Raw genomic sequence first — 13,192 nt, 5'->3', positions numbered from 1 at the left:
AGTTTCCACTGTAGTGTGTCCTTAGGAACAGCAGCATATCTGCTCCAGTCTGGCATCTCACTCTGGGGAAGAGGAATAGGACGAATGTGCTCTGCTGTCTCCCTTCACCAGCAGATCTGAGAATGCTGGGCAAAAAGCCAGTGGCAGCCAACAAATTGAGATTTCCCCCAGCAAAAAGCAGGGAAGTGTTTCTAAACTGTTTTTTAGCAGTGTCCTATCATTAGCATTCAAACACTTTCCTGTCGAGGTACTGTTTCTGCTTACATCCCACAGAGGACACACTGAGCTCTGAGTCTGCTCCCTCTCCCACATGTGCTGACATCTGGAGGCAAAAGTGTCCCTCAGATATTGCCCTGCACAAACGGGATGGAAAAAATTCTGTTAATTTTACAGCTGTTCTATTCTCTTGTATTTCAGTATTGAAATGGTTGTAGCGTACTGAGAGTAGGTAGGTAAAAACAAAGAATTGCAGCACTAAGTGAATAAAATACTAAAGAAAGATGAACGTGGCATAACGTCACTTCTATTTCAGATCTCCTTTCTTTCCTAAAATGCTTACAAGCTAGGGAATGAATGCCAAAGTTTAAGGCCCTTGCCTAGTGTGGACTACCTAGTGTGATCTTCATGCCAGAGGCCCTACAGAGTGCTGAAAAGCTTGTGATGAATTTCCATTGTAATGTATAAAGATCACATCCACCCTTGCACCCACATAAACCCACCCAACCTTCTACCACCATGCTAAAGTACTTGGGTGGAAATCATCACAATTCTGGCCAACTCCACGAAGTGATTTGGTCCCTCCAAACAGCAAGGGCTGGGTTCATGTGCGGCGCACGCAGATTTCCAGGCAGACGTGTTCTGCCACTCCTCAAGGACTCCCCGCAGCCAGTCGTGCCCCAGCGGGCTGGGCCAGGGGCAGAACATGCCCTGCCATGGAACATTTGCAAGGCTGAGCTGAGCAGGGTGGGGAGGTGGAAGGGTTAGGGAGGGGGAAGCCAGAGATGTGCCCAGAGCACCTCCACAAAAGCGGTTCCGTCCTTCCCCGCCCAGCACACAGACCTGGCTGGTGCAGTCTGACACTCTGATGTTCTGTCCGATTAAAAGAAAAAGAGATGGGAATCACACGTGGCACACGGACACTTTCATAATATACAGAAGAAGTCTGCAGATGATCAGTTCTCTATTTCCTCAGACTCCCCAGACTGCGAGATTGATGAGGAATCTGAGTAGGGTACGAGCGCTACGGAATCAAAAGGAAAGAAAAAAAAAAACAACCCAGCAGTGAGCAATTATATTCAAGGAGACAAGACAGTAAGTCACACCCAGAGGCAACTGCAAGGCTGCCAGCACAGTAGCTGGTATTGCAGAACATCTCCGTGGCTGGTCCCCAGCCTCCCCGACTGCCAGGGCAGGAGCAGAGGGGTGCTGGAGCGCAGCAGCAGAGCGCAGGGGCGTCGGTGCAGCCTCGCCCCCGTTCGCCTCCTCCTTGCAAGGTCGCAGCTGCTGGCTGGGGCACAGCACACACACACAAGTACTGCTGGAAATGCGTGTTGAAACATATTTTTCAGGGAGGCTATTAATACCTGTGAAGAAAATGCTGGAATTGTTTGCTGTTAATAGAGAAGAATGAATTGCATAAAAGACAGGTTTTATGAGCTGTCATTGAGGACGCTGCAGGGTCTGGTGGCTGTACCACGTAGCTAGGGACAGAGACAGCTGCCTTCTCTTTCTGTCTCTCCTTTGCTGACATTGGACAAGTTATTTCACCTTGCAGCACCTCAGTTTCCCCATTTGGATATTAGGATAATGATTTGACTGCTTCCTCAGTGAAGCAATGTTAGATGTGCTGATGAAGAGGGTCAGAGGCAAGCATCATTATTTAGCATCATAAATATTCATACCATTGTGCAATGGGCAGGACTTGCTGAACAGACAACAGGCCTTGTTAGAGATCAGAAAGTTTACAGTCTCTAATGTAACCTATAAATTCACCCAGTGCAACAAAGAACAAATATGGAGCTGCATATATTTTTGGCAGCTACACCATCTGACTGAATGCATGGTTGGGAAAAGAGTTTTGAAGAAGAGTTTGCATGCTTGGAGCATATAAATCAGAAAGTGGCTTCAAATTAAAAGGAGAGTACCCCAGACACACAGAAGGGCTGTGCAGGATCAAGTGGAGCAGAGCTTCCAGGAAAATAAAAGAGTATCCAGACTTGATAGGATAGTGAAAACCAGGAGAATAGGGTCAGGGCTGAGTACCAGAGGAAATTATCTCATCAACATGGCAAGTGATATCTTTCTATTGATTTTCAAATGAATAGATTTTATGGCCAGGAGCAACTGTTAAAAATCGTAAATCATCATAATCTCACCTCTTGTACCCTGGAGATCAAAGAATTTCATCTAGTAATTTGAATTACATTAATCCTATGTAAATAAAACAGTGCACTAATTATAATCAGTTAGAAGATACAGATGCATCACAAAGATCTATGTGAACAATTGTATTCAAGGAGACAAGACAGTAAGTTAAAAGAGAGTTAATAAAAAAACTTTGCTAAAACTTAGCCTTTAGTCTTTGTCAAAACACGCACAAACCTGGAAATCACTCCATTTTAGGGTTGTGCCTGTGTGATATTTTGGTTATGCCCGTTTCAGCAGTTTGGGAGACACAGGCCCTGCCGCTGTTGTCCCTGAAGGCACAGATCCCAAGGCTTCCACAGCGGGAGGCAGGGCAGGGCTGCACAATGGGCAGTCCATGGCCACTCTGGCACTGCTCCTCTGGCCACCACACAGCCCCACATCATTTCTTGCAAGGGCCAGAAGGTGCTGGCACACACTGTACTTTGGTAGCTGGGAAATGTGCTGAAACAGGGAGCTCCAGAACTGAACATCTTCACAGGTTCAGCCTGTGCCTGACAAAGAGCTTCATCTGAAAAGCACCGGGAGGAGAAGGAGGAACAACTCCTGAGAGGTCAAAATATACTATTTCAACGCTTTCAAAATAGTAGGGCCGAACTCTTTACTTTGAAACAACCTGTTTCTCATAAAAAAAAGCCCTCAAAAATATAAAAACAATATTGAAAAAATAAAAAAGGGAAAAAATTACTTTTGAGAGCTCAGTGTGCTGAGTATTGTGGTGATGCTGGAATCATCATTTTGGCTCAGACTCATTGCTTTGATCAAACATTACAGATAGAAATATAGTAATAGTGCTTTGTGACAGTTTGACTTCTGTTCCTTTCAGCCATAAATCCAAACAGGCAATTATTTGTCCTAATGAAAATCAAATGGGAGAAAAAAAAAATAAAAGAGAAAATACACCGCCTGTGAGCACACACTTAGTGGTAGTTTTGCTAGGGTGAGGCTTGTAAGAGACCTCTAAGAAATGACCAGATGACATCAAAGGACTTACGACCCTCCCTGTGTGGTTACCAGGCTGCTGACTGTCACCTCTCCCTCTCCAGCCACATCCCACATCCCCAGCAAAGCAATCCAGCCACCACAACACAAGCCAAGGTGCCACGGAAGGCTACAAACCCCAAAACTCAGGTGTGCAAGGAGGGGAGCATAAAGCCACCCCCTGAACCCCCGGGTATTGCCAAGGCATCACTCAGGCCCTTCCTTCAGGGCAAATCTGGTTTATTAATTAATTCTTGGTCTGTAAAACCATCGAGAGCCGGCAGCAGGAGGGGATGCAGTGACAGCACACACAGCTCTGCATCTCCAGAGTGGGATTTGGCCTCGCAGCCAGGCACTCACATCTCACCAGGAGCCCAGGGGGGATTTGGGACTCGAGGCTTTTAATCTGGCTCTCTCCTGGTGCTCCTGGGCTTGGAGCACACAGTGGTGGGTGAACCCTCCAGTGCCTCTCCCTCACTTGCTGCACCCCATGTGCTGGATCCATGTTCAGGACAAGAAATGGAAAGAAATTTCCATTTTCCAAGAAATGGAAACCAAGACAGTGAGGTGGCAATAGGCCAAGGCATCACCCCATAAAAAGGCTTTCAGCACAGGAGTGACAATTTCAGCCCAATTTTCCTGGAGATGAGGCAAGTCAAGGCCAGCAAACAGAGGTCTCCATTATGTGAAGGTGGAGACATGAGCACCATGACAATAATTTAAAAATTGTAACCTGGAAATAAAAACACATAAGTGCAAATGGGGGTGTGTGCTTGCAGCTGAGACCAGGTAGCTTCCAGTGCCCTCTGAGATTCCTCCCCCCACTCCCAGAGCAACATTCCAAACTCCTCACAGGTGAGCCTAGTGTGTGCTTGCTCTGCAGCTCCCTACAAGCCTCTCACCACTGATATTCAGAGCCAGAGGGCAAAATCTTGACATTGCAGAGGTCAGGAAGACGTTCACCACTTATTTTGCCATGGCTAAAGAGACATCTGAGTCCCTGCTGAAGCCTCTTAAAAAAAGTAAGCTGGATTTCAAACATGTCATGCACTTGTATATACAGACCAGAGTACCTAAATGTTAGATGAATACATTTAAATACTCTGTGCCTCAGTTTATCCATCTCCCACTGGTGGCTGAGGGTTGTTCACATCACAGCATTTTAGGAAGCCAAGCACTGACAAAGAAGCCCAAAGTCTACAGGTGAAAGCCTGCAGGAGAGGGGAGTGATGACTACTCTCCTTTTCCAAGTAAGGAGAAGGCTTCTGTGCCTTCCAGCTCCACTCTTGGCAGTGATCTGTGTGTAGGCAGTGGTCATAATCAGGAAGTGCCTCCTCCAATTTACAGCTGGTGGTACCACCTGTGCCTCTCCAATTCCAGCCAAAACAACCACCTCCTCAAACCCACTTGTAAGGAAGGGCAGAGGATCCAGCTATGACAGCTCAGAGGGAAAAGCACGGCTCGGGTTTAAGTGCTGACATTTTCCCTAGATGTGTACCACTGCTTACCAACCCTTTCTTTCTTCTTGTAAAAAACAACCACAGTGCTTGCTGAGAGAAGGTGGTCCCACTGTACCATGGCAGCAAGCAACTGGTAAGTGATAGGGTACACATGGGACAACAGGAGAAGGGGAAGACATCCAGGTTTTGCTGGGTCAATGAGGGAATAACGCACGTGCAGCTGGAATGGAAGGAAGTGGAATCATTACTCATCGCTTCGAGTCTGTCAAGACTTTACTTTCTGGAGGAAAAACAGTGGGTTAGTGACTGCTGGGGAGGCAGGGAACATTTCTGTACACTTGAGACAAAGCTGTGTATAGGGGAGTATTTATGTACACATGCCTCATTGATGTGATCCTGGTTTTTGATTGCCAGGTCCCTCCTGGCCTCTCACCTCATCGTGGTTAAAGCCATCTCCCTACCAGCACAGCATCTCAAAAGCCACTTCTGGATTAGCACTCACTGCTTCAATCCACTCCAGACCTCGAATGGAGCTCTTTTACTCTGGAAACTGGAAACCCGAGGAGATTTTAAATAACAGAAATTTGTAAGAATTACACCTCTGGTCAGCCAAAACTAATACCAGAAAGGGAAATCTCACTGTTCCCATCAATGGAATTAACAGCAGAGCTTTCCAGACTTCCATGGATGAGATAGTCTGGACAAAAAGAATGGAGGCCACTACCTTATGAGCTGGCATTCATTCTGGGGGGCTTATTTTTTCTAAATAATGTGTCCCTTGTGTGGAATATACTGTATTCCTGCTCTGGTCCCACTCACAAAACTTCAGTTGACTTCTTTGAAGTGCACAGGGCCAAGAGGCACTTATTTTCAGATTTACTAAATGCCTGCATTTCCAGTTAATCTGGAGCTGTGGGTGCCAAAACCTCAAGAGAGTCACTTACCCTCACTGCAAATATTATCTCACCTCTCTAATGCCACTAGAAGAGTAATAACCTTTTGAGAAGACTTAAGGGCACTCTAAAAGCTATATACAGAAAAAGCCAAGAAGATCAGAATGAAAGCCAACAGCCTCTGATATCAGATAAAACACTTCCTTTCAATGTTTTCTCCTTTTGATTAGCTATGGTCTTTTCATTTACATCCCATAGCCTCAAAAAGTTATTTTTCAATGATCTGTTGGCTGCAGATTTCCTGTAGAGGCCCAACCATCTACTCATCTTTGAGAAAGCATCCTGCTGCTGCTTGGTCCTACAATTGCTTCCATATGAACTTAAGGCAGGCAGGTTCTCATCTTCCATTTAGATTTTTTTTTTTTTTTAATGGATGATAAAAGCAAAAACAATTGAGCCATACAGCTCCCAAAAGCTTTTGATGTTCAGCCTCCCCAGTCCAGCACCATGGTGACACACCAGCACAGGGAACATCCACTGCACAACAACAAAGAAAAATGCACTTTCCATTTTAGAGAAAGTGCTCTTCACATGGCAAAACATCTGTCCAAACCTATAAAGCAGGCAGTTTGCTGTCTTTTAAGGCAGTCCTGATGCAACGCCTACGAGTTACTCTCCTTGGAAAAGGGGGAATGTTTCCTTTTCTGCTGAACTCTGTATCTGTTTATCAAAACCCCTGTACAGGCCATGCACTGAAGAGTTGGACTTGATGATTCTTGTGGGCTCCTTCTAGCTCAGACAATTCTGTGATTCTCTAACTGATCCCCTTCACCTGTCCCTGCTGAATTCACACATTCACTCCCCATCTCCTGAAACTGGGGTTGTCTTGTCACTGGGATCCAGCACCAGGAGGTTCTGACCCATGCTTGGGATATCCTGGTGCTACTGACACATAAATAAACAGTAAATTTTCTTCCTATAACCCACCAAGACATGTGTGATCACCTCAGATCCTTGCTCTGGGACAGCTGGAAGCACACAGCACCACCTCCAGCAGCTGTCACCAGTCCCACCAGGGGCCAGCTCCATGGGATCTAGAGTAAGGAGTCCCACTGCTTTCTTCCTGTAGCTGCTTCCTTCAAGTAGACCAGCAAATTTTGCCTTTTCCTGACATGTAGCCTAGGTGGTGGTGCCTTAGAGAGCACCAGTGACAGCTGGATGAAAGGGAGCAAAGCCTAGCCTTGTGACCTGTCAGAAAGTGACTGCTGGCCAGCACAGACATGTGAGAGAGAACTGGGGTTTGGCAACAAGCAAGCAAAAACCAAGGCTGCAGCTTTGCTTTCCTCTCTGCAAGTTTGACATCACTGAGAAAGGTCACATACAAGTAAAACCCCCCCTTTGAAATGCACTGAAATACTGCTGAAGTACACACAGAACAGAACCTCCTCCAAAGGGTTGGCTAAGAAAACAAAGCAGAAAAGACATGGTCACCTCGGAGTATTGTGGGAATGGCTGCAAAATTGACTCCAATAATCACTTTCTCTTTCCAAAATTCACTGCCATCTTTTCAAAGAAATAACAACATTTGATGTGGTTAAGGAGCTGATCCATCCCAAGGTGATGAATACTATCAGGGCTGGGAGCTTCATCCCTTACCTCGCATTTCCTGCAATGAAACTTTCTGGCTAACCTTCGACATGGAAAATTTCAATCCAAATAATTAGGCTGAGTTACCTTGAGTTGATGCACCTTCTTACTTGTTTTGAGAAGACTTGTATCACCATCCTCACTCTAGAAGACATTAAAATTGCTCACTATGCCCACTACCTTCAGGAGCAGGGGTAAGTAGGTCTGGTGTTACCCAAAAGAAACAGAGAGCTGGAGATCTTACATGATCGAGTGTTTTTGACAACAGATGAATTTTTTATTTTGGTAGTGAGCAATTTTGCTCATTCTGTAAGCCTTTTCTACACTGAGCACTTTATTTTTAGCACTGGCAAGACCTAGCTCATTAACATACACAAAAAATTTTACAGTAAATTAGTATCACTGCTCGTTACAACGTGTGGAATTTTGCAATCTCCCAAAATTATGTTTAATTTTACCTGTTTCAAGGGTGTTATTGACCCTTCACATCTGCTGCTAGAGGGAAGATCAGATAGCAGATGCTGGGAATAAGGAAGAAGCTGAATGCCCAAAGGTTCCTGCAACATTTCTCTTTTCCATTGTCTTTTCTCCAGAGAGAACTGTTTAGAGAGAGGATGAAATGACTGTGGGAAAGAAGAACAATATGTGAAAAAGGGAACCTGGAAAAAGTAGCAACGAGAGGTCATTAGGAATCTCTTGAACAGTGAGAACGTTTCAGATTTATTGAGAAGCAGAACTATTTATTTCTGTGCCACATGCAAAGTCGCTGAACTACACTATTTCCCCTCAGCTAAACACCAGCTTAATCATACAGATTTCAATCATGTAAGCAATTAAAAATAATTGTTTTCCCTCAGCTGGGTTGTTTTTCTTTCCCCCCACAAAATACTGACAAAAATGGCACATGTTTCTCCTCTTATTTGAATTTACTTTATTTATGCTAAAATGAATTTCTGTCCTCTAGTATGTGCTCCAAAAAATAGTGACTGAAATAGAAAGTGAGACTTTCCATCTGATTAAATGTTTTTATGGCTCATGGTCACACAAGACCCACTGCCTAGTTCTTTCCTGCAATTCCTTCTCAGCATTTAGAAATCCCTGATCGACAAGGAACACATCTGGGAAACCCAACCACAGCATTTCAGGGAAAAGAAACTAAAAGGAGAAGGATTTCAGAAGTGGCAGTGGCATAAGAAATAAATATGGGGAAGAAAAAGCTGGAAGGCCAACCTAGCACTTACCCACAGATCCCAGCAGTGGTTCCAGGCAGGATTTATTCTAGGAATAAAAATACCTGGGGGATACAGGTATCCTAACACGACAGAAGTGGCAGCACTGGTAGAGCTGAGTTTTACAAACACAGTGTCACCTTCTCCCTGCCTGCCTGGATCTCTCTGGGTACGGAGCAGGTTCTGTGGGATCACAAATGGGCAATTTTGTTAGCAGAAGACTTGGGAGCAGATGAAAGCTTGGGTCCACCATCCCCCAACATACCTGCCAGAGAAGCTGAGCTGGTACAGGGTGGGGAAATTAACTGAGCTGGGTAAAGGAGTGGTTTTAAAATCTCCTTTTGCCTGGAGCACTGAAGAAACCAAGAGAAGGAATAGCAGCTCTGCAAGGGATGCAGCTGCATGCCACTCCTTTTGGAGGGTGAGCTGTGATACTCTGCTCTTGCCTCTTTAATTCTTCCCCAGGGAATTAGAAGCTGGAGGAAAATTAGGGAGTTTTATTTATTTATTTTCACCAACCCATTGTGCAGCATTCTTTATCTATGATCTAATAACTATTTTAGCATTCGGAACTTCTGTGATTTCAACCAGAGGAAAAATGCGATAGAATTTTGCATGACTCACGGCTCTTGTGAAATGCCTTAAAACAGCTCATCTTTCAAGCTTTTTACCCTGATTGAAGCAGGGTATAAACCCAAATTCTGTAAAATGGTCTGCACACCAAGTTTCTGCAAAGCATGCCGATTTTTAAAAGTGATTTTCCTCTCAATATACAAACTATTCTGGAAAATTTGACAAATATCTACCTGGATAAGCCCACAAAGGTGTGTTTCTACATTCTTGGGTGCATTCTTACATACCTGCCAGAGCTTCAGGCTTTTATCTTCTTTTTTTTTTTTTCCCCCGTTCTTTAAAATCAAGGCCAAATTTTCAACTGGCAAAGTAGATCTGCAGATTGGGGTTTGCTAAGCCAATGGGAGCTATTACCTGAAGCTTGCACAGAGAGTTACACTGCTCCCAGCTCTGCTGCCACTCAGTTTCTGGGACCAGGCTCCCAGCAGTGTGAATCCAGGCAGGGCCACCAGAAATCTGATTGCCAAAGATCACTCAGCTTTGTTTCTAGTGAGCAGCTGCCATGTGGATTTCCCTTTCCAGTAAGCTCTGATGTGCCTGCATCCCTTCTCCTGCTCCCTTATCTCATTAGAGCTCATGACAGAAAGGCAAGTGATTGCCTGGAGCTCCTCGAGAAGCAAAGCACAGCTGCAAGCTCCTCATGCCTTTCCATCTGCATTTCTGTGGCACAGCAGCAATGCTCTGTGCATCACAGGCACTGAGCCTGACTGCTGTTGGCTTCCAAAACCCACTGCACCCTCCCAAGTTGTGCGTCCTCTTCTTTTTGATCTTTCCATCCATCCTTTTGGTCACAGGAACAAGAGCTTCGAGCTTTCTAGTTTTCCAATGCCTGCATTGTCGACCTACCAAGGGCCTGGCAGCTTTCCCTGGGACAGGGAGGCACTGTGGGGAGGGGATGGACTTGGGAGGCAGCAGGAGAGAGCAGGGGCATGTCCCTGAAAGCCACCCTTCAGTGCGACTTTGGGAAAGGAAAGCTGTGACCGGCACGCAGAGTGACAGGCTGCAAACAGTGACATCTGAAAACCCTTTCCCACGGTGGGGAGAGCTGTTGTGCTGCTGCTCCAAGTAACTCCTCTTACAAGGCTTACTAATAACAACAATTAGGAGTAGTAATAATAATAACGGGTCATGGAACAAATTTGGGGTTCTGACTATCATTCAGCAGGAAGTGAAACATATCACAACCATCTCTTTTAGAAGTGCTGGGAAAACTTGTCCTAGTTAAGGATTAAAGTACTAGGCAGATGTGACATTTAATATCTGAACTGCCATCAGACAGGAAATTGCACCTTAAGTTGCATTGTTATCCAAGGTAATAATAATAGTAGTAATAATAGAAATAAAGAAAAAAACAAGACAGATCTAACAGTGAGCACTGTGTGTGTAGCCCCTGACACCCAAGGGTGGTTTCTGTACCACAGCATCCCTTTGGAGCCAGCCCCATGCCTGGGGACGTGAGCAGGCTTCACATGGGGTACAGCTGCATGAAACACACTCCAAGTTTCCAGACCACACCATAAACCAAAGAAAAACTAAGACACTTTCCAAAACAAATGAAAGTCATCTCTCCCTTTATTTCCCCTAAATGCTTATCTTTGAAATGTCTCACTGCATTGCCTCAACATTTCAATGCTGGAAAGGCTGTGGCACAACAGTGGTAAGCTGTGTGGACTGAGTTCTGGCAGAGTTGGATGCAGCAAGAAAATTAAAGGGGAAAAGGTTTCACATTTCAGTAGACAGAGACAAGTATCTCCTATAATAAGGAAACAAGATTTGACAGAATTTTTTGTGTTTTAAGCTTTTTATGCCTCCCTTAATAAAATCTAAGCTCCTTTTCTCTTCCTGCCACAGTCTATTGTGCCTCAGTTAAAATCCTTTCAAAGAACAACATGCACACACAGTATAATCTGAAATTATTCCAGTGCTACAAGGAACATCTTGAACGTAATTGCACCACATGGAAGTTGACTTGCTATGAGAAAAACACACAAAAAAGCTTTCAAAACAAATCTGTAAACACATTTATGCTCCCAATAGCCATGATAAATCCAATTAAACAGCCGTGATTTGTGTTACAAACTGTCACTAAAGGAGTTAATGCAGTTCCTGTGGCAGGGAATATACCATCTCTAAGCAAGAAATCCCAATTCCAAACTGCTTGAGGTTCATGATTCTATAGTCAAGCCTCACTTGAGAGGACCAATAGCCAAAGCAAGACTCTTGAAGCCCAGCTCACTCATATCCCAGCCATGCTGGCCCTGCATTGCCTGACCCTCACTCTGCCTAGTCCCAGCATCACCTTCTCTCTGTGCCATTTAGGGCCTTCAGGATCTCTGCTTTCCTCTGATACAAAAAAGGTCCTGCAGATCCACATGCTATGCCCCACACAATACCATTCTGACATTCTGCTCCCAATGCACTGAAAACATACAGCTGAAAACGACTGGGGAGGAATTCTTTCAGCCTGAAACTGAAGAATTTCTTTCCTGCAAATGCTAGTAGTGAACAAAGGAGGAATGCTGCCTTTGGACTGGGAAAGGCATGGTGTTTTGCAGCATCAGGGACCAAGAGACCCTGATTGAAGAACATGTGGTTCTGAGGAAGATCAAACAACCCACAACAAGGTGTCCACTGGCTACCTGTTATCCACACTGGAAACATAAATCCTACTAAACCAGTAACAGCACAGCACCTGTAACACCATTGCTTTGCATCAAAACAGTTCAAACCTCATCAATATTTCTCATGAGGGAGCAAATTCCATCTATGAGTGCCCAGAACAACAGCAGCAGCTGGTCTGGTTCCCTATGGAAAGCTGGTTCCAGCTGCAGCACAGCAGTGGGAACCCAGAGCGTTGTGTTCCACCACAGTGGGAACCCAGTGTGGAACATCTCAGCCCCACTTCTGGCCATCCTAATCACACATTAGCCAGGTAGATAAGATTTCAAAGCTCAACAGCTAATTATCTTCCAAATAAAGGGAGGCAGTGGATCCAAGTGTGTTACACCTTTCTGCTGGAAGGGGCTGAGGAACACCCCCAGCCATTGCTCCCCCTGTGCCTATTTCCCCCCTGTTTTTTAGGTCTGTGCACACTCGTCCACAACCTTCCCATTTTTCTTCTCAGACTCCATTTTCAGTGGATGTAGCAATGAGCTCTCTCAGGGCTGTGGTGCTATGACTCACAGAAAAAGAAACTAATATAGCACCTGGCTTGGATGCACAGCTTGGAAGCAAATCCAACAACAGGGAACATTTGCAGAGCAATACATGCCTACAGAACATTGGACAACGATTTTGAGCACTGCAACTTTTGGCCACTTAGAGATGTTTTAGAAGTCTCTTAATTCTCAAGCAAGCAGCAATACTCTGTCTTAAGGCATCCTGTGGCCACACAGGATCAGCTTAGTGAACATGGGTGTTTTTGGGCTGGAAGATGCTGTTGCTGACAGCAGGCAGTGTGGATTGGAAGGGCAGGAGCAGAGCTGTGTCACCTGCCTGTGGAGTAGGATGCTCCTCCCCTGGCCTGATGCCAGCAGGCACTGCATTTTCCTGCTGTGTCTTTGAACACAAGCAGAGATATTTTTATCCCTGTCCTTTCTATATGTGGATACCTGGAAAAGCCAGCATCTTATCTCCCTACAAGGATTATAGACACTTAGATAACAACAAATTAAGAAATGGGCAAGCTTTAGCTTCGTGATTCCAGCCTGCTGAGTTTATTTGGGCATACAAGCTGCTGAAGCCACACCTGCCTAGCTCAGACACCATCTGAATGTTTGCAGAGCTGCTGGACACCTTGAGCAATAATGACAAGGCCCAAGGGCTTTATGAGTATTTCCAGGTGTGTCTAAGTTGTTTCTGACCTCTTCAGACTGCAGCCTGTTTGGCTTATGGAGCTGGCAGGATCCCCTGGTGTGTTTGGTAT

This window comes from Sturnus vulgaris, chromosome 7, assembly GCF_052056855.1.
Source record: "Sturnus vulgaris isolate bStuVul1 chromosome 7, bStuVul1.hap1, whole genome shotgun sequence".
Classification (NCBI taxonomy): Eukaryota; Metazoa; Chordata; class Aves; order Passeriformes; family Sturnidae; genus Sturnus; species Sturnus vulgaris.
Note: the sequence above shows the minus strand (reverse complement) of the source record.